At 42.6% G+C, this 22150-nt stretch overlaps 1 long non-coding RNA gene across 2 annotated transcripts; it reads right to left on the bottom strand.

The window, feature by feature from the left end:
• Positions 1 to 813: 813 nt before the first annotated feature.
• On the bottom strand, positions 814 to 21252 carry LOC147655733 (uncharacterized). Of its 2 annotated transcripts, XR_015273820.1 has the most exons (4): positions 21100 to 21252; positions 10598 to 10665; positions 10113 to 10241; positions 1845 to 3356 (listed from the first exon to the last, which is right to left on the bottom strand). It is a non-coding gene; the product is annotated as an uncharacterized LOC147655733 (long non-coding RNA). The 2 variants fall into 2 exon arrangements; XR_015273821.1 differs by lacking the exons at positions 10113 to 10241; positions 10598 to 10665; positions 21100 to 21252 and adding exons at positions 7872 to 7924; positions 8021 to 8324 and having other exon boundaries at positions 814 to 3356.
• Positions 21253 to 22150: the final 898 nt, after the last annotated feature.

The raw sequence follows: 22150 nt of genomic DNA, 5'->3' as shown, positions 1-22150 counted from the left end.
ACCCTTCCGCAACACTCCCAATTCTCCACCTGAGCACAGAGGTGCTTAGGGGTAGTAGATACCCCCATGCTCTCAAGTGACACAAACTCATCCCCAGCCTCGCAGGTACAGTTTGAGCTCTGTCTGCCAGCAAGGTCACCACCTAGTAAAACAGAATGAAATATGGATTTGGAGGTTGGGAGGGGAAATGCAGGGAGGCATGCCAGAATTAACGAACAATACTTAACCACCTCTCCAAACAGAGAAATGGGAATTCCAGGGAAAGTCTAGACTGGTTATTAGGGATGATTTCTTCACCTAGAGGGTTTATCAAGCACTGAAACAGGTTGCCCAGAATGACCATCCCTGGTATTTAAGAGATGCATAGATGTGGTGGTTAGGGACATGGTTTAGTGGTGGACACTGCTGGGTTAGCTTTTGGACTCAATGATCTTTGAAGTCTTTTCCAATCAAAGTGATTCTATGATTCTATGAATTGTGGTAGCTAAAGCTGCAGGGGGCTTTGCCGTCTTCTTCCTAGAAGTTTGCTCTGTCTCTTCCATGCCCAGAGAAGTGCCCATGGGCTCCAGAGCACACATGGATATCTGCACAGTGACATAACCTTCACCTGCAAGAACACAGCCCTCCCTTGACCTTGAGAATGAGAAACCTTGCTCACTTATGGTCTAACATCCATTCCAGCAACAATGCTACTACTAGAATTATTTATTTCATGGTGAAATCAGAAGAGACTACACTTAGAGAAACAAAGTAATGCAAATCCTGAAACATGAGTACCTTAAACTTTACTAAAGTTCAAGTCTCGGGCCCTTCTGCAAAGCTTCACCAGCACATCAAGATACATGACCACCAAGAAAAGTAAAAAGAGAAGATACCTAAGGAATAAAAATGCTCCTTTAGGATCCATCATCAACAGCTTTTCACATCCCTCAAATTTCCCCAAGGGCTACAACCCCAGACAAGACCCTCTCTGCTGTGGGTGGCTGGAATGAACAGTGGAGGCAGCACCTGGCCAGGACCCAACCTTTGGATAAGAGTTGGGGCATGCTGGTCTCCAGCCACAGTCTGACTCCTCCAGGGAAAGCTCCAATTTTCCAGCAGGTGATATTTTAACAACACAAGTATTTTAAAAGCAAGTGTTCTGCACTGTCATTTACCCAGACACTAAAAACACAGGTTCCCCCACACCTCCCAAAAATATGTCATCAACAAAATTGTCCTGTGAAACCAACAAAACTAGCGCTCTCCATGAAAATATGAACTGCTTTGGATACTGTTTAAACTATTTAGTTTATATAATTTCATCATGTTATTGGAACGATTCTGTACGTCAAGATCAGATCACGGTACCTATCTGCTGCTGGATAGTCTGTAAAAAGCAGATTTATGGGTTACTGTTCATAAAAATAAACACTAAGAAATTACTAAAATAAGATCTGGATTCTAGATATTTAAAGTTTAGATGCCAACCTAAATAAAACCTTGATCTAGAAAGAATTTATATCCAGTCTATTGTCTGAATGGTCTTTCTGTTCATCATCTGAGCAGAAGTATGGCTTTGTATTTTTTCTTTTGAGGCATGGTCTGAAAACATACAAGTCACGGTTCTATCATTGCATCTTGGACCATAACAGTATATAAAATAAAATAGTTTCCATTTGTTCACACTGGAGAAAGCATCCTTTCTTCTTTTTTGCCAGTCTTCACACTCAGATATCAAATGGCTTATATAAGCATCACAGCAGCTGATTGACTAAGAATTATGCACTAGTTTCCCAAAATACCCTGGCTTTTTTGACACTTCTCATTTTCACTCAGTTGTCTATCAAAGACTTAATTGTGTAGCAAGGAACACCTTTTAATATCCGTTTAGAACCAAGACAAACTGACACTCAAGGCAGGTGGATCCACTAGGCTCTACTGCAAGATGAACAGCTAACAGCATAAACCTCTACCAGCTGGCATGTACAAAAAGTAGGTATGTTACACTAACAAGTATCAGTTGAGGTCTTCATCCAGGGAAGCATGCCAGCTATTCACTTATTTATCAAAAAAAAAATAAGTGGTTTATCATAAAGAGTTATTTATTAAAAAACCCCAGAAGCCTATGTTATTCAAGAAGTAACTGAAAGAGAAACTTTGAGGAATGGTGCTTAACTGTCACAGAATAAGCCTGTAAAAGAAAACCAGTGAAACCCTGGGAAGTCTCCTTGTAAAGGGCAGGGCACAGAAAAACTACTGCACTTGACATGACAGGAAACGAGAGGACAAAATTACTAATACAGCTCCTGAACTCAGCTCTGATCAACTGTCACAGGGGAGGTCAGATCATCCTGTAGCCAATAGTGTGCCAGTAATTTCAGTTAAATTCCGGTGGAAAAACTTAACATCCAGGCAAAAAAAAAAAGTTTCCTTCAGCTATTGTTTCCTTTCCAAAGATCACTCCTTCAGCTAAAAGCACAGGGAAGAGGAAAGAAAGAAAGGGACTGGGTGAATAATGCTCCATGACTAATAGCCGTGGTCTGACCAGTCTGAAACAACTTCAAGTACCCATGACCTTTCGAAGAGACACAAGTTAGATGCCAACAAAAATGCGTAACACAAACCCTCACACCCCCTTCCTTTTATCAAATGGGCGTCGGGGTGAATAAGCTGACAAAAACAACATGGAAGTAATCTGCTGAGTAATTCTTCTAATATTCCTCTGTGGGTTGGCTCTGAGAGTTTGAGGCACACAGCTACGAAGGCGCTGTGCTGACTGTATTTCAGATGACAAATTCTCATTAATCACACACAAATACTACGCATTGTTCCGCAGCTCACACAAATGTTCTCCTGAAGCAGCACTCGAGTCATTAAGAAATCGCTGAGCCCTCCCATAGATCTCATTACACAATTGCTCCAAGAGGACGTGACAGCTCTCACCCAACTACTCCACGCATCCCACTCCCTGGTGGGATCCTATGGGACTTCAGTCAGTGCATGCACTCCCCACGCCATTTTAAAGGTCTTCAGGATAATTCTGCTTCCAGGGGGTGGCACACCACTTAACTGTTGAGGAGCTGTTTTGTGTGTCTCTTCTGTCAAGCAACACAAATCTGCCCCTAGCTGCAGCATTAGATCAAGCTTGGCAAAAGCAGGTAATTGCAATAACAACATCCAACCTTTAACAGGGTCCAGTACTTAACAGAGTATTTTAGCACTTTTCATCAGCAGACTTTAAAGAAGGTCACCTAAACTGTACAGAGGGTGCAGTATCTTCTGTGTCTCTTCCCTTCAGATTGCCAGCCACATGGGAAGTCCTTCACATCTTTCATATTGCTGTTCCATGAAGACATATTCCACTAAAGCAAGTCCTGTGTAAATGGAAATGTAGTAATTCCAGTGAATATAATTTTTCAGTGAACAATAGACCATAATCCATCATAAAATTATAATTGAAAGGAAAGAAATTATTCTTAGGACAGAGCTTGAGTATTCTTCAACTCACAGAATATACAGCAATCCTAGTTATTATTCCAAGACTCATCCGTCTATTATACCAAGTTTCATCGGTTTTTATGCCAAAATCACTTGTAATACACTGAGCTTGACTTATTAATACCTACATTAAATGATCACAATTACACAAAACACTGTCTTATTACTTGAGTAGACAAGTACGCAATTCTTGTACAAATACTGAATTTTATGGAAATGTTTCTTGAAACAAATGTCAGAAAGCAATATGATGCATACTATAAATAAAAAATACTATGTTGATTGCATTTTGAATCAACAAAATTAAACTGCCAAGTTCTCAAATAACTGCATGATTAGGAAAATAATGCACAACATCAACTACAACTAGTTATCAAATGCAACTCAGTAAAACTTCATAAAAAGTGCTCAAAACTCCCAAGTATATAATTTGCTAGATGTAACAACTCACATTTGAATAGATTCCTAAGTATTATTTAACCAGCACTCAAGTTGAGGACATTATCTATCTTGGGGGAAAAGCAGCTTGGGCTAAAGCAAGAGCTGTGATGTGATTGCCACTCAAACCTTTGGGGAAAGTCTGGCAGTGCATCCAAAGTTCACTCCTAGCACGTACTTATGTAAGTCAGAATCCTAAAATCTGGATGTAACAACTGCAACGTAAGGGAAATTCAGATTTCAGGCCTTTCCTATCTAGAGAGAAATTTGTTTATAATTGTGAACAAAACTCTTTACACCCTAAAACCGTGGAAAGGCACTATGTGAAATTCATGCAGCTACAGAACTGATAATAAAGCCACAAAGATGATTTTGGAGGTACAGCCTGAGGGGTGAATACCAGAAGCCAAGACCACTCCAGTCCTGGGGAAAAGCTTAAGCAAGAAGCCTACCTAAAATAATAGGATAGCAGCATAACAAACTGTGGGGACCCTATCAATTGCAAACTCGTGGACAGGAATAAGAAGCCATGGATGAGAACAAAAGAGGGGCAATGAAATGAATGTCTTAGGCACTGACAATTCTGAAGATGAGAGGTGACAGGGAAGATTTTGAAGAGAGAAGTAAACAGAGTGGAAGTCACAAACAGGAGAGCTGACAGCCAGAAACTGTTTGGATTTTAAATTAGCTCAGTGGACAGAGAAGGGGAAAGATCATTGAACTGTTACCCATGAATGACAAGAGTGGAAGTGAAGCACTGTGAGAAAGAAGACATCCAGCATATTTGGCAGCAATAGCTTTAGGAGGGTCTTGAATGGGGACACAGTGGTGACTGATCCTTCTTAGTCTCTGACATGTATCAAAGAAGAGGGAGATGGGAATAACTGGAAAATTGTCCATCCTAGCAGGAGAGATGAAGAAGAAAGAAGCACCAGAAAATTCAGCAAAGAAAAGAGAGGAAACACCCTTGGGCATGTGCAGAATTGCTGATGAAGTGTTTACTGATGAGTGGCAAAAGAATCTCATCATGTCAGCTCAGCGAGCTGGGAAAAGCACCTCAAGACTGAAAAGGGGCAGAAGCAGTCCCTAGCACAGAGACAGCAAAAATTAAAAAGATGCTCACTGCATTCTTCAGACAGCACTTTTAGTACAGTATGGGGAAACTGACTGAGGGGGGATGTTGCAGAGTCCATAGGGGATACAGAACCTGTTCCTTTTCTCTTGGTCTGAAAAAGATATGTTTCCTTTCCCACCCAGCCCAAAGATCACCTTCCAAACTTAAGATTAAGTCTCTAAGTATTTTGGTAGGACATCAGAGATCTAAGAAACAAGAAAACCTAAGAAAACTTGTGCAGTGTGGCTGAAAGCCTTTCTAAGTCCATGGGAAACGTCTTTGCAAACATCAGCTAACAAAAGCTAGCAATGGCCAGAAGCACATGCAGTGCTCCAGCTGACTCATTATGCAGTGTCTGCTCAAGTAGCTTTTTACACACATATTTCTCAGATAACATTTGCCAACAAGTTTCACATTCCCAGTTTGTCCCCTCAGAGTAATTTCAAGGTGGCCCCCAGAAGATGGATCTTCTGGATCCAACAGGAAGGCTGAGACCACTAGTCTCAGTTTTCACCACAGGTACTCTAACAGATTTTGCAAAGGAAGATCCAGGAGGAGCCTCCTTCAGCTGCCACCTGGTCATTAGCTACAGCATGACCAGACCAACCCTTTGGGTTTTTTGAAGTACATGAAGACTGCCCTGCTCTGGTGCTGCTGGGCCTGTGCTTATTCAGTGGAGGATGCTACTGCTACCGGGATTTGGTAATTCTGAACCTTGCTTATTTAGGACAGGACAGATGGTTTTAAGCAGCCAGTGGGACACAAAGGGGAGGGCTGGAAGGATGAAAAAAGAGCTCTGGTTTCTGGTTTCTCTGACAAGAAGCCTAGGTGTTAGCTGCTACATATGAAAACTTGTCTCATGTCAGTTCACTGGGAGGGTCCAACAGCATCAAACAAGATAAGGCATCTGTAACCACAGCCATACTAAAAGGTGCTTGCTGAGGCACCTGAACATGCCACACAAGCTGCACCGACCTGTTGCAGTTGAGTTTTCTTCTATTCTGACCAAGTCTGCCGACTTCTCATGGCACCCTATGCTCACCATTGGACAGGAGCCACCTCCATGGCAAGCCAGCAGGCCCCACACCTGAGCACCCCAGAGGGCTTGCCAGACACCGTGGCACAAGGTGCTCCATCATCCTCCCTGTCACAGGGGAGCCACACTTTGCTGAGCTAGGGAGAGCAGACACCTTCTCCATATGTAATGAAGCCTCTCAGCCTTATATGCATTAGGGACCCTGTAAGAGGAGCACTGGAAAATGCAAGGTGGTATTGTATTGTATTAATGTCACTTAATGGTAACTGTCAATGATCGTGATGGAATAAATATGGAAAAGGAAATTACTGTAATTGATTGACAGTCTGGAAGCTTCCACATATGATCTAATGAGAGAGACCTGTGAGAAGCTGCTGCAGTAGAGGCTATTAATGCAAATCATATGCACCATGCCTGCTCTCTGAATTATGCAATGCCATGTGAATGTCTAATCCGTTTCACCAGGCTTGTCTCTATCCAGAAAGAATATTCTACTGACATGCTGATTAGTATATTAGGGGAGGTTTAGAAGTTCAATGCTAGAGTGGGGCCATCACAGTGCTATTAATTTAGTTCAGAACAAAACAAACAGGTCTGTAAAGCCATCAAAATCACTACATAGGTCTACAAGGTAAGTTTGTCACGGCTGATGGGAATTTGCAGGAATTCCTTGTGATACATGGTAGGAATTAACAAATAGATAAGAGCGTCACTTTTCTAGGAAACTACTGTTGAGAACTCAAGAATTGAAGATAAGGCAAAAGGCTTAATATAACTTCATCTATTTTATATTTTTGCATCTAGATTTCCAGAAAGAACACTGTGAAAACAGAAAGAGGTGGGAAATTTGGAAGAGGTAGTTGACATATTCATATTGCAGTAGACACATAAGCTGGCATGCAAATGTGTTGGAAGGTGGTGTTTGTCCCCCAGGTTTCTGGGCTAATGCCATTGTATTTTCCCACTAAAAAATATACTTGGATCAAATGCCATTTAGATCAATTCTGGAAATTATTTTGATGAAGTCATCTTGGTCCCTGGAGACCACTTGTCCTTCGTGCAAAGCAATAACACAATTATCACTACAGTGTCTATTAGAGAGAAGAACAGGTCTGGACCACAAGAGACCTCACACAGTTTCAGATTAAGCTTGGGGATGTGAAGAAAGATTGCATACAGCCTCCTATGCCTGTGCTGGTTGTCTTTCCTGCGTTTCCACCAAAGTAAAAATCATTCAGCTTTAACAAGAAATTGAGAGCAGGCACTGTGATCTGTATAGGATTCCTCACTACTTTCTAAAAATAGCCATTTTACAAGACTGCAACCTAAATAATAAAGCAAAAAATTAGCCCTGAGTCACTCACTCTAGCTAAAATGAACACTTAGAGCAACCATTTTGGAACAATATTCTTCATAAGAAAGGTTCTAAAAAAGAGGTGGAGAGCCCATGAATCCAGTGACAAAAGTTTTGGTTTTTTTTTAAAAAAATGCTGAAGAACAGCTTTATCTCAAGACAACTGCTGTTCTCTTATTATGCCAATGATGTCCTGACCCTGTGAGACACCTTGGCCTGTAATACCCACCTAACACCCAGCAGGAGACAGGAAGGATTAATTTAGGACAACTGCAAGGACAAGAAGGGCCCAGGACAAACCCAGGCTTTCCAGGTAAACCAGTACTGAAGGCATTTGCCTCAACTCATGTAAGGTCAAGAAGAGCCTGGTCATAACAGGCCCCACGTCACCTCTGAGCCACATGGAAAAGAGGACAGATGCCATGAAAGTGATCCTGAGGATCCTCTACCTTCTATCTTCTATCAGAAGTCCATACTGGATCACTGTTTTCCACCAGTTTGTCTGCAAAGCACAGTAACAATAAATCTCTCTCATGTGAGTGCTAAGATTTCATAGAGTTTTTACTTGTGTAGGGACATTACAAAACAGCCTACTTACTTTCCAGGCTTTATGGAACCTGTATATGCCTAGAGACACGTGCTGATGACAGAACCAAAGAGATCTTGAAAAAACAGATGAGGAACAAGGCAGGGTTTTCTACTTGGCAAGTCAGCACTGGGGCAGCAGGGATCCCTGTGTCACTATTCCATACTCTTGTAGGGGAAAGTTGTCCTCAGCCCTCTTGGATTCAGGCATTGTTACTTCATTAGGGCTTTTGCAGTGTCACATGACAGCAAAGTCTCAACCAGATCAGCTGTGCAAGCACAGCACAAGGCAAGGGAGACCTTGACCCAAAAGACCTGCAAAGACCCCCACAGCCCCTCATTAGAGGACACTCGTTTTCAGATCAGCTCTGAGGATTTGCATTTGGGCAATAAAGTTGCAAGGAGATGAAAATCTGCCTTCACCCACACAGGGAGCCCACGGGCAAGGAAAGCTCAGAGCCAAACACCAAACATTTGGGCTCAGCGGGGCCCTGGGTGCAGTGATTGCCACCTTGGACTCGGCAGCATCATGGGTGGCTTCACACCCAACCCTAATGGACTGCAAGACATGTCTTCGCAGGGAAATTTCAAATCTTCTCCCTTGGGATAAATGCATTTGGCAGCCAGTGATTTAAAATCTTCACAGTGATTTCAGAGAAGAGATAATGTAAGTTTGTAAGCTCTCAAGAAATCACTAGAGTTTCCTGGAAGCTACACAGCTCCCCAGGAGGATGCAGGCACCCTGGGACCTGCAGACTCACAGCTGGGACAGAAGCATCTACACTGGCACAAACCATTTCCCTGTTTTTTTCCCTTTTCTTTACTGCCTCACCTCAGAGGTTACTTTGGTAAGGGAAAGATTAAAGATGTTTTGATCAGACTTGCCTTACTAGCAGAAAGGATTAACTGTCCATGACATTTTGATGTTTTGAATTCACACCACAGAAATGTATTAATTTTTCTTGGGAGGTTGGATTTGTCTGGGAGGAATGCATGAAGCAAAAATGGGGAGAGATTATGCAGGAAACAGAAGGCTTCTCTAGTCATTGTGGATTTTTTTTGCCACCCAGGGGCCAACACTCAGTTTTTTTCAGAGATTGATATTTTCAACCTGTAGAAACACTCTGAGGGAGAAATTGTGTGTGTGCATTTTCAGCATCATGATTTCACTATTTTACTTGCAGAACAGTCTGATTCTCTCTGAGCTCATTCAATGCAAAAAGTTTACTTTGGGGCCGGATAGGCCAGAATGGCAAAACCTGAGCCTGGATTTCAATTGTTCCCAAAAGTGCAGGCACACAAGGTCTCAGACTGTTGTGCAGCAAGTAGACAGCTGTAAATTAACACCTCTGACATTGCAGCATGCTAAGCTTCCAAGGGAAAACCAATCCTATACCTTAAACCACGTGGCACACCACTCCACAGAGCCTGGTAATGAAGGAGGATGGTATTAACATTCCAATCAAAACATCCAGGAGGAGGAAAAGGAGAACTGGTGCTTCCAGTGTCAACTCCAATTAGGAGGAAACAGAAGCCACAGATGAGAAATAGGAAGCATCTGTATGTGAAAGCATATTTAGCTTTGAAGCTGGTGTGGGAATATTGGCTTAGTCCTTACTTTCCCCAAGTGTTATGTCATCTCATGTGTAATGTTGACACTTACAAGGATTACTTATTAAATAATTCCTTTACAAACAACAGGGAATAATTCTGGCCTTTGATATAGACAGATTATGATCTCAGATGCTACTATAAAGATCTTATATTCGTCTTAACAGGCTAAGCATATTAAGAATCTGGGAAGAAAATACATGAATGCAAAATATGGAAAGCAAACCAAAGAACAGGAAAATCAGAAAAGCCATGCTGAGCCATAGGTTTTAGTACCTGAGAAAGGGAAATTATTAAGAGATTAAATCAGTCCACACCAGTCTGCAATTAAGTAAAAATAGTGTTTCGTGCCAATCTGGGGAAAAAGCCTTTTTCTTTTATATTAAAAAGTTCCCCGTTTTGGGACTGCAAAGGAAAAGGCTTTAAGAACAGCCTGCAGATGTCTAATTAACCTGACACTGCCCTCCGGTCAGGCACAGCCAGCTCCCAATTACCTGCAGGTGCTCTATCCAGGTTGTGGATGAAGTCTGGCAGGATGAAGAGACTCCCAGGCCAGCTCTGGATGGGTGCAATGCTCCACGTAAAGTGCTAACCTGCTCCTCCTAGTCCTGGGGCACTTTAGACTGTTTCAAACAGCACAGAGCCGGAGTTAATAAGCTTTGTCGGGCCTGAACCAGCTCCCTGAGGAGCTGGCCTGGATACTGCATAACCAGGAGCACCAGAGGAGCACTGCACGTGGGCACCCATCACCACCTCGGGCTCCCAAGTGCTGTGGGCAGATCAGGGGTCCAGACCAGTGACTTCCCCGGGGCTGTCTGTCTCAGGAGAGCTCATTATTCAGGCAGAGGGATGGAAGAGCACAAGCCCACCAAGCTCAGACCCTCACACCCCAGCCAGGTTGCTGTGTCCTGCATTTTGCAGGGTGCTCAGTAACTTCCCCACCACCTGGGGCTTCCAGAGAATAAAAGCTGGCCATTACCTGTGCCCTGAGTGCTGCAAGTCACATCGCCACTGAAAGAAAGCTTGAATTCCATGCTCAAATCAGGCCTGAAACACAGATGAATTTGCTGTGTCAGGAGAATCTTGACCCAGTATCATGGTCTTTCTCCAGAAATCTTTCTGTATGGAGCCCTGAACGGGCAGAATCAAGGGATTAACAGCACACCTTGGCTTCAGGGAAATTGTACTCAGGGTCACCTTGGCACCAAACTTTTCTTTTTTTAAAAACAAAAAACCACCCCAAAAAAACCAACCTAACCTTTCACTAGGACATTTTTTTCAAGCTGTCCCCATCTGAGCATCTGTATGCATGGGGGGGGGGGGGGGGAATGAATCCTTTAAAAGAAAAGGTGAAATCAAAAAGAAGAAACACCACTAATTTAATTTGTTTTCTCAAAGTGCAAATCCTTGTACTTGTACGTGCTTGAAGCAAATGAGCCATTAAAGCTGTGAAAATTCATTCAGGCCCTTCAGTAGCACTTCCTTCAGAGGAATGAGAATAGGAAAAGCCCTTTTCATACTGTCCCATTGTCCCAGCCAGCCCTAGGTGTTCAGCCCTGGAGCTCCAACCAGCAGCACAGTATGGGGTTATCCAGAGCAATGAGTGACAAACAATTTAAAACTTTTCCATAAATCTGAAAAACAAAGAGGCTTTTTATCTCTGCACTGAAAAGAGTAAAGGAGCAGAGCCTCCATCCCCAGAGCCCACTGCACTGGTGTGATCAGAGCAATCAAGCTGATGGTCTGACAGCAGACCTGCAGCAGGCAGCCCTGTTCTTACAGCAAAGAGCAATCACTCAAGAAATCCTTCCCAGTTGGCTGCTACAAAAGGGGACGCCCTTCCCTCTGAACCCCAGTATCCTTCCTGCTTTCAAAAGCATGCTGTTGCTTCTCCTGCTGGTTACACCACCAAGAGACACAGGTCCCTCAAACCCTAAAGGTCACAGCAACATGACTGAGGCAGAATAGGGCACACTATTGGCCTCTTCCTGAGCATTAAGGAGCAGCTCTTGCTCTATAATAAAAGAAATCAAGCCAGAAACACTTTTTTAAGCAGTGAGTGGAATAGCAAAGCGAGAACTTTTTTCGAACCTTGAGAGTGGCACAGAAGAGAGAATAGAAACTGAAATGACTGAAAGCCTGCAGAACATTTTATAAAACAGTTATTTTTCCCCCCGACAATGGTACTCTGTCCCTGACATGAATCAAAAATGTCACAAGGCAGTTTGGTGAGGCTGCATGTGAATGCTGGGTATTGAGCTGCAGCAGCTGCAGGCAGACTTTGTGGTTAACCCTGTGAGACTTTCACTGCTACAGCTGGCTTCGATTCTGTCGCCGCATCCAAGCAGCCGCTCCTTCCCACTGCGCTGCTGTTAAAAATAATCACAGCCTTATCAGTGTCTGCATTTCATTCCACCACAAGCATCACAGGACCAGCTCAATGGTGAAGATGTCAAATTAGGAGATACATCTGTATGTACATACTACAGAGGCCTTCTGTCTTTTAAAATCTTACATTTGGGCTGTTAGGTTTATAAAATATACAAAGCATAAAGTGACCTGTACTCAGACTTTTGCTGCCTCAGGAAGCATCAGTTTGGTCTCCAAAATCTTCAAGAGGAGAATAAATCATCTTTGCCTAAGGAGCACCATTTTCTATGCTACTGGGAAGCCTTCTTTCTGACACCAGTGCTAAGAGATCTGTTGCCATTCCTTCACAATCCAAAGCACTAAGATGGGCTACCCACTTGCATTTGTATCCCCATGGTATCCAGCTCTACAGGAGGACATTTTTCCTAAAACTTTCAGCATAAGTGATGAAAGCTCTCTGCTTCTGCAATGCCAGCAGTTGAGACCAACACAGCAAGGCAGGAAAGATTGACAAGTGAAAAACAAATATTTTATGTCTCAAGCGTCATGAAAATTTCTGCAGTTTTTCAAGCTATTGTTAGAATCCTAGATTATTTTCAGCTCACCTTATATAGATTTCTCTTCCTTACAGCATGCCTTCCCTGAAGACAAATGGTAAGGAAAACAGAGCTGACAAGAGAGTTGCCATTATCAAGAAACAGAAGCCTAATTTGTCTTAAAAGTTTCAGTTCAAAAATAAATAATATTTTTAAAAGTTACTGTTTAGCAATCTGTAACCAGCTTCAATCACCGTATCTTTCCCAATAAATGAGTTTGAACAAAGGTCTTGACTAGTATCTTTAAATACATTCAGAATTGCTCTAGTGACTCTGAAGTAAGGCCCTCATGGAAAAAAAACAAAATATAGCTTTAGTTGATTTTAAATTCTAATCAAAACCATTCAGCCTAGTGCAGTAAGTTGTATGCACTTCTATGCACAAGTCTTTGCATCGTGATTAGTGTCATTTTAGTTACAGACTACTGCAAAGGCATCGTATTGTACCAGAGGACTCCTGCATGAGATTGCTGTAGGAAAAAAAAAAACAAAACTGAAAATCTTGCATTTCATTGTGGATTTACATGTGCACAGGGATTTACTTACTGGGTCAACCTTTATGAACTTGAATCTGCATAAGCCCACAGCCAGGGTAACTAAGTGGAAGATGTTGACTACCACGGAAGTGTTTTAAAACAAAGGCCTTAAGATCCCCAACCTGAGATATTTGCAGGAAGTTTTGCTGGGGTCCTACTTTCCAACTGTGAATTCTTCCTTACAGAGCAGGCTTGGCCTTCCATAAGAGGAAGGGTGCAATCCTAATAAATACTGGGTGGCTTTTCACCACTGTATGCATCATAATCCCCTCCCAGCTCTATCAACCTGCTGACACCTCCCCTCCCACTAAACCCCCTAAAGCACATCCCTGTTCCCTGCAATCCAGCCCTTCAGCAATAACTCTTTCCAGTAAAATTATGCAACAGATATCTTTTAGAGCAAGGCACTGGAAGAGACATATCAACTTAAAGCAGAAGGCCTCAGATACAGCCTCCCAAAAAACACCAAGGCATGAGAACATGCATTAGAAACAGTAGCCATCCCCACTTTCTTATCAGGGTTTCTAACAACAGGCAAGAAAAACCAAAAAGGCGAATTCCAATACAATCAAATTGCTTGTAAGCACACCCTGTGTGTGCAGGATGGCAAGGCAGACAGGAGAGATCCTGCTTCCCTCCATCACCTTCTGCTCCACCTGACAGGATCTTAGCCTGGAGCATACCTAAGGGCTACAGCACAAACTGCCCACAAGGAAAACAGCAACATGAAAAGTTTCATTGCTTCATTAGGTCACAATTTGTGCTAATCCCCCAAATTCCGCAGGCAAATGTAAGCACCTAGAAAACAGCCTGCCTTTGAAGAGGAGAAGTCATGACTGGATATGTACCGCCTGTCATCCTTTTCCTTGACTTAATCACTACCCCATCCCTCAGACCCATGTTCTTTACACTAGGAAAGAAAATTACAGCCCCCCTTCTCTAATACTAATGCAAGCCTCTGATAGCAAGCAGCATTGTTTTAATAAGCCATGTCCATTTTTAATCACACAGTTGGAATACCAATAAAAAAGAGAGAGAAGAAGAACAGGAGTAAAGAGGACTCAGGACAAAAACAATCAGAACTAGAAATCAATGCTATTGTAAAATGTGGAATCTGCCCTTGCCAAAAAACACTTGTGATGTCCACCAGGGGGTCCCAACCTGGAGGCTACAAGTAAAATCAAGAAGAGAGGGATGGGCAGGAGAAGTTGAAGTGACAGGGTGGAGCTCCCCAGCAGCTCACTCTCTCCCCAAAACCCCCACCCGTCCATCACCTGCCAGGCACTGGACTATGCTTTCAGTTCAAGTTGTGAGCACTACCAGAGGATTTGTGATAGATGTAAGAAACCCCTTATTTTTTCCTTCCTGATTTTGACTTGCTTCACAATCCAGGAGTGAGGTTTTGTGCTGCAGGGGCCCCTGTCTTTCACAGGAAAGGCATAGCAGAGAGCCTAACTTTCTGTGGGCTGGAAGCCTCCCACAGCATGTGCTGAAGAGGAGGAAGGTTGTTTACCCTTTTATCCTGGCCAAAATCTGCTTTGATTAATAACATCCAGCAGAATAAGCACTCTTCCATAACTGCAGACAAGCCTCTCCTCCCCGCCTTTAGCAGGAGATGCCACCCACCACTGCCTGGCCCAGGGGACAGAGGTGACCAGAACCACCTGTCCAGCACCTTGGGAAGAGAAGCAAAGAAAACATCCTGGATTGCCCAACAGTTTTGCAGCTATTCTTGAAATTATCTGTGCACCCAGAAGTTATCAGGAAGCAAGGGAAGGATCCCAAGAGTGAAAAGCAATTGGGTAACAGCTGAGCAGTACTGTTGAAATAAATTACCAGCATTTCCCTCAGTCTCCCCTTTCCTTAGGCACTGGCTCAGAAGCTTCTGCCTATTTCTAAGGTTTTCCAGCTCTGATTTATCCTGTGAAATCAATGAGGCCACTCATACAAGTCAAGGCTAAGCACTCCCAGGTCCACAAAAGTCAGCTGTGCAGCATCACTAGGGGAATTCAAGACAAGCATCATCTTTGCAGAAGTGTGTGTGCTCTAGGTTCACACCCTCCATAAAGACAAGAGGTGCATATTGCATTAACTGACCATCAAATTACCTTAGTAGATGCTGAGAGACATACATGTTCTGTACAAAATTCTACAATTTAGTTCTCACCATGGCATGCACATTAGAGATATTTCAAACATACTATTAAATAAAAACTTACAAATGTTTAATGTAAGTACAACTATTTATCAAATTGCACAGTCTATGATTTTAAAATCTAATTTCTGCTGTAACATAATATTTTACAAGAGTCCAAGCCTCATAAAGCTTCTCACAAAATCTATCTTGGACAACTGGACACTGCCCAAAATGAAAGCTACATCTCAGTGAAGAGAGGGTTATCCTGTGACAAAGCTGTGCCAAATCTCTGAAGAGTTAAGATTCTGCTTTTTGAAAAATTATTTTGACACACAAGATTTTAGTCACTGCAACCTTTTAACCCTGTTTGACACTGTACATGATGAACAATCCATTTTTTTTTTTTACAAATATGTTCTGAAATTTCCCATATTTAGCACACTCTGCACAAAAACAAGTTATTTGACTCAGAAACAGTCTAGACCAATTACGTTCCAAAGGTTTTGTGCTACAAGTTACGGGAAAAATACATTAGCTAATTACATGTAAAGACTATGCCTGAGAAGCAAGAAGGTCAACTTCAAGTTGTAAAAGGGGAAAAAAGAGGAAAAAGTAAGTTGTTCAAACTCACACCATTGCAAAGTTCTGCTTAAGTTTCTTTATGTTAACAGGAATTACCCAAATCCATTGAAGCAGCTCAGCAGTATCTGCAGAGATACCAATATCAGTAAAGATGCACCTTGAACCTACTGCAGTTTTTCTACCAACTGGAGGAAAAGTAGCATGGCCTACATTCAGAGCTCAACTGATGAGCAGTGTTTCTCCTTGGCTATTAGTAAAAACACCAGACTTGGAAGTCTAAATGTGAATATCCATCAGTGCATGCTCATTTTTATGTCCTGTAGGTACCAAGTGCCTGGCATCATAAAGTTATGGTTGGCAGCCAGGCCTCTTGGACATCATTGCAAGATGGGTGAGGAGCAATTAAGAATGGTCAGAAACCCACTGAAATTAAGTTTTGTTATTGAATTAAAACAAGAAGAGAAAAATTAACAGGTCTCCATTACAGTGGATTTGAGATTCCACAGGAAATATTTTCTTGAGACTTGCTATATTATTTCTCTTTCACTACAGTTTACCAAATTACAGAGACAGCATGACCAAGAAAAATACCTGCATACAATGAAAATCAACAAGAAAAATCTTCTTTGCTTAAATGGTGCTTGAAAGGCAGGAGAGGGCAAGTAATCCTTTTATTTCTCACTACCTCAGACCATAAAAAGCAAACATTTGCTTTCTGCCAGTAGCCACACCTCCTTGGACCCTCTTACAGTCATGAAGGGAAACCCCAGATCTGTACATCTCTGCTGTTTCCTAAAGCATCACCCACATCAGCGACTGTAAAGAAAAACAAGGGGGAAAAAAAAGGCTTATTTCTTTGCAGAGTTCTCACCCCACAGGCCCAGCTGCTCCCCTGGCACAAGCCAATTCATCCTCAGTCCTTCCCCATGGCTGGTACCTCACCCACCTAGAAAGGCCTTCCCCCATTCTCAGCTTCTGACAGCCAAGGGGCCTGAGTAGTCTGGGTGCTTTTCTGAAGGACCACAGCTGGTCCTGCAGCTCCAGCACACTCCCTCAGCTGGGAGACCTTAAGCACAGTATTTTTTTATTGGAATTACCTGATAACTGAATGAACAAGAAAGCCAGAGTGAAATCTCAAATATTTTGCCACATCCTTCCTACCTCCTGGCCACTCTTGAGAGTTTTTGTTTCTCATTAGAGCAAGCACGTCCTGCCATCCATCCTCCAAGCTGTCCTGCCCTGCTCAGGGCTGACTGAAAGGCAGACGTGGGCAATGCCCAGCCTGAACTCCTACTGCTGCTCATTTACAAGCTGCTCAGCCTCAGCCCTTCCCCAAAGACCACCGCGTTTATGGTGGCAGCCCAACCACCCCGTGTCCCTCTCTAACAACCACCACACATCCCATTCATTGTCCCACTTCCATTGTCCCAGTTCTCCTTCTGCAGAACAGCCACAACTGCACTTTTCATCCCTGAAATGCACCGCACAAATGGGGAGCACAAGTCAAACAAAAGCTACAGCCGCTCTGTTTACTAGGGAGAAAGATCAATGGGCTTCAATGAAAGGACAGGAAGCTGATGTTCTCACTGTAACTTGTTGGTAAAACAGTGAATAGTGCCATCTCGACTGACAAAAGCTCTTTTCTTTTTCCTCTTACTTTTTTTTTTTTTTTTTTTAAATGAAGAATCCAATGGAGAGCGTTATCGTGTAGTTATCAACAGGCCATGAAATGGGGAACATCAGCAATTGTATTCAACTTCTTTGTTTGCTCTTTGAGAGCCTTAAACAGAAGCCTCAACTTGCACACAGGGGAAAAAAAAAAAATAAATAAATCAACCCACGAGAGAAAAAAAACAAGAGAAATCACACACGCAAAAAAGATAAACTGCTAAGATTTTTACAGACCCCAAAAAACCCGCCGAACCAAACCACAAACGGGAACACAGATCTGAGGCGCTGGCAACATTTGCTCAGTGTCTTTCCCGTGGCCAGTGCGTATTGAGTGTGCCAGTGGATTAGCAAGGAAGAGCACGGCTGACCTAAGGAAACAGCCAACCTTTCCTCATATCCCTCCAGGGCCACTGCTGCAGCAAGCCAGCCCTCAGGGTCTATAGCAGCTCTACACCCCGTGTTCACATGGCCCTTCTTTCAGGTACATCTCGAGCACTCCCGGATGCTCGAGGTTCAGTCACCAACCACATCTCAGCATTTACTGGACACAATAGATCCAGGTTATTCTTAAGTAAGGAGTGTGTTGTTGTCCTTCTTCAGATAAGGCCCCCCCATTTCTTACCAAGGTTACTCCAGCAGAGTGTAACGTTCTGCAGCTACTCACAGAAGTATTCTTAAACCTCTGGATGTTTTAAAAGTGAGTTAAATATGACTGATATCTAAAAGCAGGCTGCTGGGAGAAGGGCAAATCTGTGTGCAAATATCATATTTCTCAGCACCTCCGAACTGCAGGAGTCTGTCATACAGCCTAGATGTATGCTTTCTGCTTGTGCATTAAAAACAATACACCTGAATATTTAGGTACATCCCCACACATTGTGCCCATGACACACATCACATGTGTGCATAAATCTGCAGTGCTGGTGAACACTTAAAATGTTATCCACACAACTAATGCCAAGTGTTTTGCAAATATTTTTTGGTCTCCCAGGACTCCCTCACATTATCCTAAATATAAAATTTCAGACTCCAAATTCAAAGCAAAGTTTTGCACAGGGGAAATTGTGATTTTCCTTGAAGGCTCAAAGGAAAATTTAGGATTTATATGAAAGACATGAGGTTAGTTATTAGCAATGTTGTTCTTCAACGGACTACAGAAACTGAGAGGACTGATGTCATGGGAAAGTCAAGTAATTGGTGAAAATGTTTTCAAAGGTTAACCTTTTCTTTTACTCCTTTTACTTCCCACTGGTTTTGTGCCAGAAGTATGATCCCTTGGACTTACTGCTTGCAGTTAACCTGTTTCCCTACCTAAAGGTTCTCATTCCCATTTTATAGATCGATCTAAAGCTGTCTATCCAGCACCCTGAACACAGCAGCGCATCAGCCAGAGCTGTCCTCCTCTCTGAGCACTCATTGTCTACTGCAAAGCCATCGAGAGCCTTCCAGTTCACACTAACCCCAAGGGGTCCTTAATAGCCAGGCCTACCAGCGTCCCTAGGGCATGGTCACTCTTGTTCACACCATGGGAGAACTACTTGATATCCTGAAGTTGGATTAAACCAGAAGCACGTGGATCATGCTCTGTATGACCCTAACATGAAAATGATGGGACGAGTGCTGTCCTGGCAAGGTCCCCCCACCAGGCTACCCTCTGATGTTGCTTGCAGCTCACTTGTCTTGCACAAGACATACACAGAGGAAGGGATGCAAAGGGAGGTGCCCACATTCACCTTTGCCCACCTCTGCTTCCAGTGTCAGACCAAAATGGAGCTAAAAGAAGAGGGAAACCACGCTGCTGCTCCTTCAGAATTTGCAGGATGTGTCCATGCAAATAGGAAGCCAGAACTTGGGCCTCTTTCTATTCCTTTTTCTAATGAAAATTGACAGGCCAGTGGCTCCAGTATCGTGACTTGCATCAGGGATAGTGTGTGCAGAGACTCACTCTAAATAAAATACAATGATTTTATTTTACTTGATAAAAGCATTGCTTGTGCTAGCCTTAAATTTCATATTCTCTACATTCCTTAGTGTCATCCCAGTTACACATCACTTCAAATAATGACACAAATCAAAATATTATCTTCCACATATAGTTAAGATGCATTTTGTATCCATACAGAGATAGCATGAAAAATAGCTATCCCTTACCATCTCTGAATGTGAATGCTCCTTTCAGAATAGGAGTTTACTTGACAGGGTCTTCAGCAACAGTTATTACATGTTAAGTGTATATCCTGCCTTAATCCAACAGAACTTTCAGCTTTCTATTGGAGGCATAGCAGTTGAATTGATCTTTTATATAGGGGGACAAATTTAATTTTCCGGCTCTGATTTGGAAAAGAATGCCTATTCAAGACAGCACTTAAGCCTCACAGAAGTCCACAGGACCTAAACACATGTTTACAATTAACCCTGTGCTTAAGAGGTGGTCCAAACTGGGTGAATAAATGTGAAGTCAGTAGGTCTGCTTGCATAAGAAAGAATTATCAGTCTGGAAGAGAATTACAGAATTTGGCTATAAGAGGCTGGAGGATTAGCAACGAATGTGTCATTCCTGTAAGTAATTTACTTAAAGCAAAGCCATGGCAGGACTCTAAAGTATGCACTCAGATTAATATGAGGGACAGACTTAAAACTTAATTACCAACCAGGGACAACTGTAAATTTGTAATAATATATGAGAATCACCAACTGATTTTCAAATGAAATCTACAGAACTGAACATCCTGCTCAGATTTAATGAGTTCCAGCCCATTCCAGAGCTAGGTTGTGACTTCACACAGAAAACTGACTAAGTAGCAGTGCAGGCCAAAGTAGTAATTATGGCTCCAAAAAAATGAAACCAAAGAGCACATGCAAGAGTCTCCTAGCCCTTCCAAAATTATTTTTGCAGTAGCAGTTTATGAGAAAAATATGAGAAGCCATCAAGACATCTTATGGGGTTTAAGTTCCCAGGTCTCATTTACTGATAAAGGGTCCTGTAGACTGTCAGACAGTACTGACAGTACTCTGAGTACTCTTAAGATACTTAACAGTGAGGATAAATCCCTTTATTGACCATATTTAAAGAAACATATGATTTCCAGGCAAGCTTATCACCTACATCACTTTCTCAGTATTTCTGACACAGGAATAGCTGGTGCATCCATTTAATGAAGCTGGCACACTCCTACATTACATAGAAGAAGATAAAGAATTATCCCCAGATGTCACTTCAGTTCTGTAAAATCAATCAGATTTCTAACAATTAAGAACACCTAGACCAAATAACCCTTATTGACAGGGGTTTGATTTGTTTGGTTTTAAATCAATGTTCCTATTGTAGTTCTAATGCATTGCAGTCATAGCTGGCTATGGAATATGACGACCCCACCCAAATTAGACTGATAACACTTTTGCAGTACCAGCATCTAAAATCAACAAGAAGAACTTGAAGAACACAGAAATGACTGTAGCCCTCTATGGTAATGCAGGGCTTCAGCAGCTCCAGCTCAGCTCACTCCAGGGCAGCTGCATCCCACTGCCCCCATGCCAGAAGCCTGCAAGTCCCCCACAGGACCCCAGGGCAGTAGTGAGAGTCATTGTACCAGGGTATTTGCCTCCTTTTTCTCTTCAAGAGCTGTAGAAACAACAGGCCAGGCATCTGTGCCAGCTTTCCCCTTTGCAGCAGATGACACTGGTCTGCTTGTGCTCACAGAGTTGTGTGTGACTGCTCTCTAAGGCTTTGCAGGTAATACCCCAGCTCTGGAAGTTACCAATTAATTCACTGCAGCTGCTCTGCCCTCTTCACTTACTAGCAGCTAAGTCTGGTAAATGGGTGGGTTGTTGGGCTAAGGAGTGCAGGATTCTGAGGTGTGAGGAGGGATATGGTATTTCCTCAATTTTTCCTCTACTCAGCTCAAGGTACAATTCTCCAGAGAGTCAACACATAAAAAAATAAATGTTCCTTCAGAAGCATGCCAAGTGACATAAAGAACATATACACATAATATATACACATATATACATAAAGAACAGCATGCACGTGAGCAGGGATGACATTACTGTCACTGAAGTGATTTACATGTTCCAGAGCCCTGGTAGGGCTGCTGCTGCTGCATTCAGCATGTCCATGTGCCTCTGGCTTCCCTGGACAGCCTCCAGCACAGCATCATTCCTGGGACCCTCTGGAACACACTCTGCCTGCAGACCCTATCCTGGAAAGGGGCCTTCCCAGCTGTCCTGGGCTCACAGGACAAGACCTCCAGTTACATGAAAAGGTTTTTCTCTCCAGAATTTCAGTCTAACATACAGGAGGATTATTACAGCTGGTCTCAGAAATACAAGAAAACTGAAGCAATTAATAATCTTGGCTTTCAGCAGATCAATAAATTAATCTATCTAAACAGCAACAATATATACAATAAACAACCTGTTTATGTACTGCCATTTCTTCATGATACTGAGATCCTTCTGAGGTATTGAAGACCTTTTCTCCACTCCACAGGTCCAATCCTCCTGTTAAATCACTCAGCATCATGCCCACCTCAACGATCACATTTCCTTTCCTGAAACAACTTCTAAGGAGCCTTTTGAAAAACATTTCAGCTTCTGTTTCAGTTGACCCACATGATCATCATTAATGGGTGATCAAAGTCT

The sequence above is a fragment of the Cyanistes caeruleus genome, chromosome 1 (assembly GCF_971803275.1).
Source record: "Cyanistes caeruleus chromosome 1, bCyaCae1.hap1.1, whole genome shotgun sequence".
Classification (NCBI taxonomy): domain Eukaryota; kingdom Metazoa; phylum Chordata; class Aves; order Passeriformes; family Paridae; genus Cyanistes; species Cyanistes caeruleus.
The sequence above is the reverse complement of the archived record's forward strand: the minus strand, read 5'-3'. Positions and strand labels throughout refer to the sequence as shown.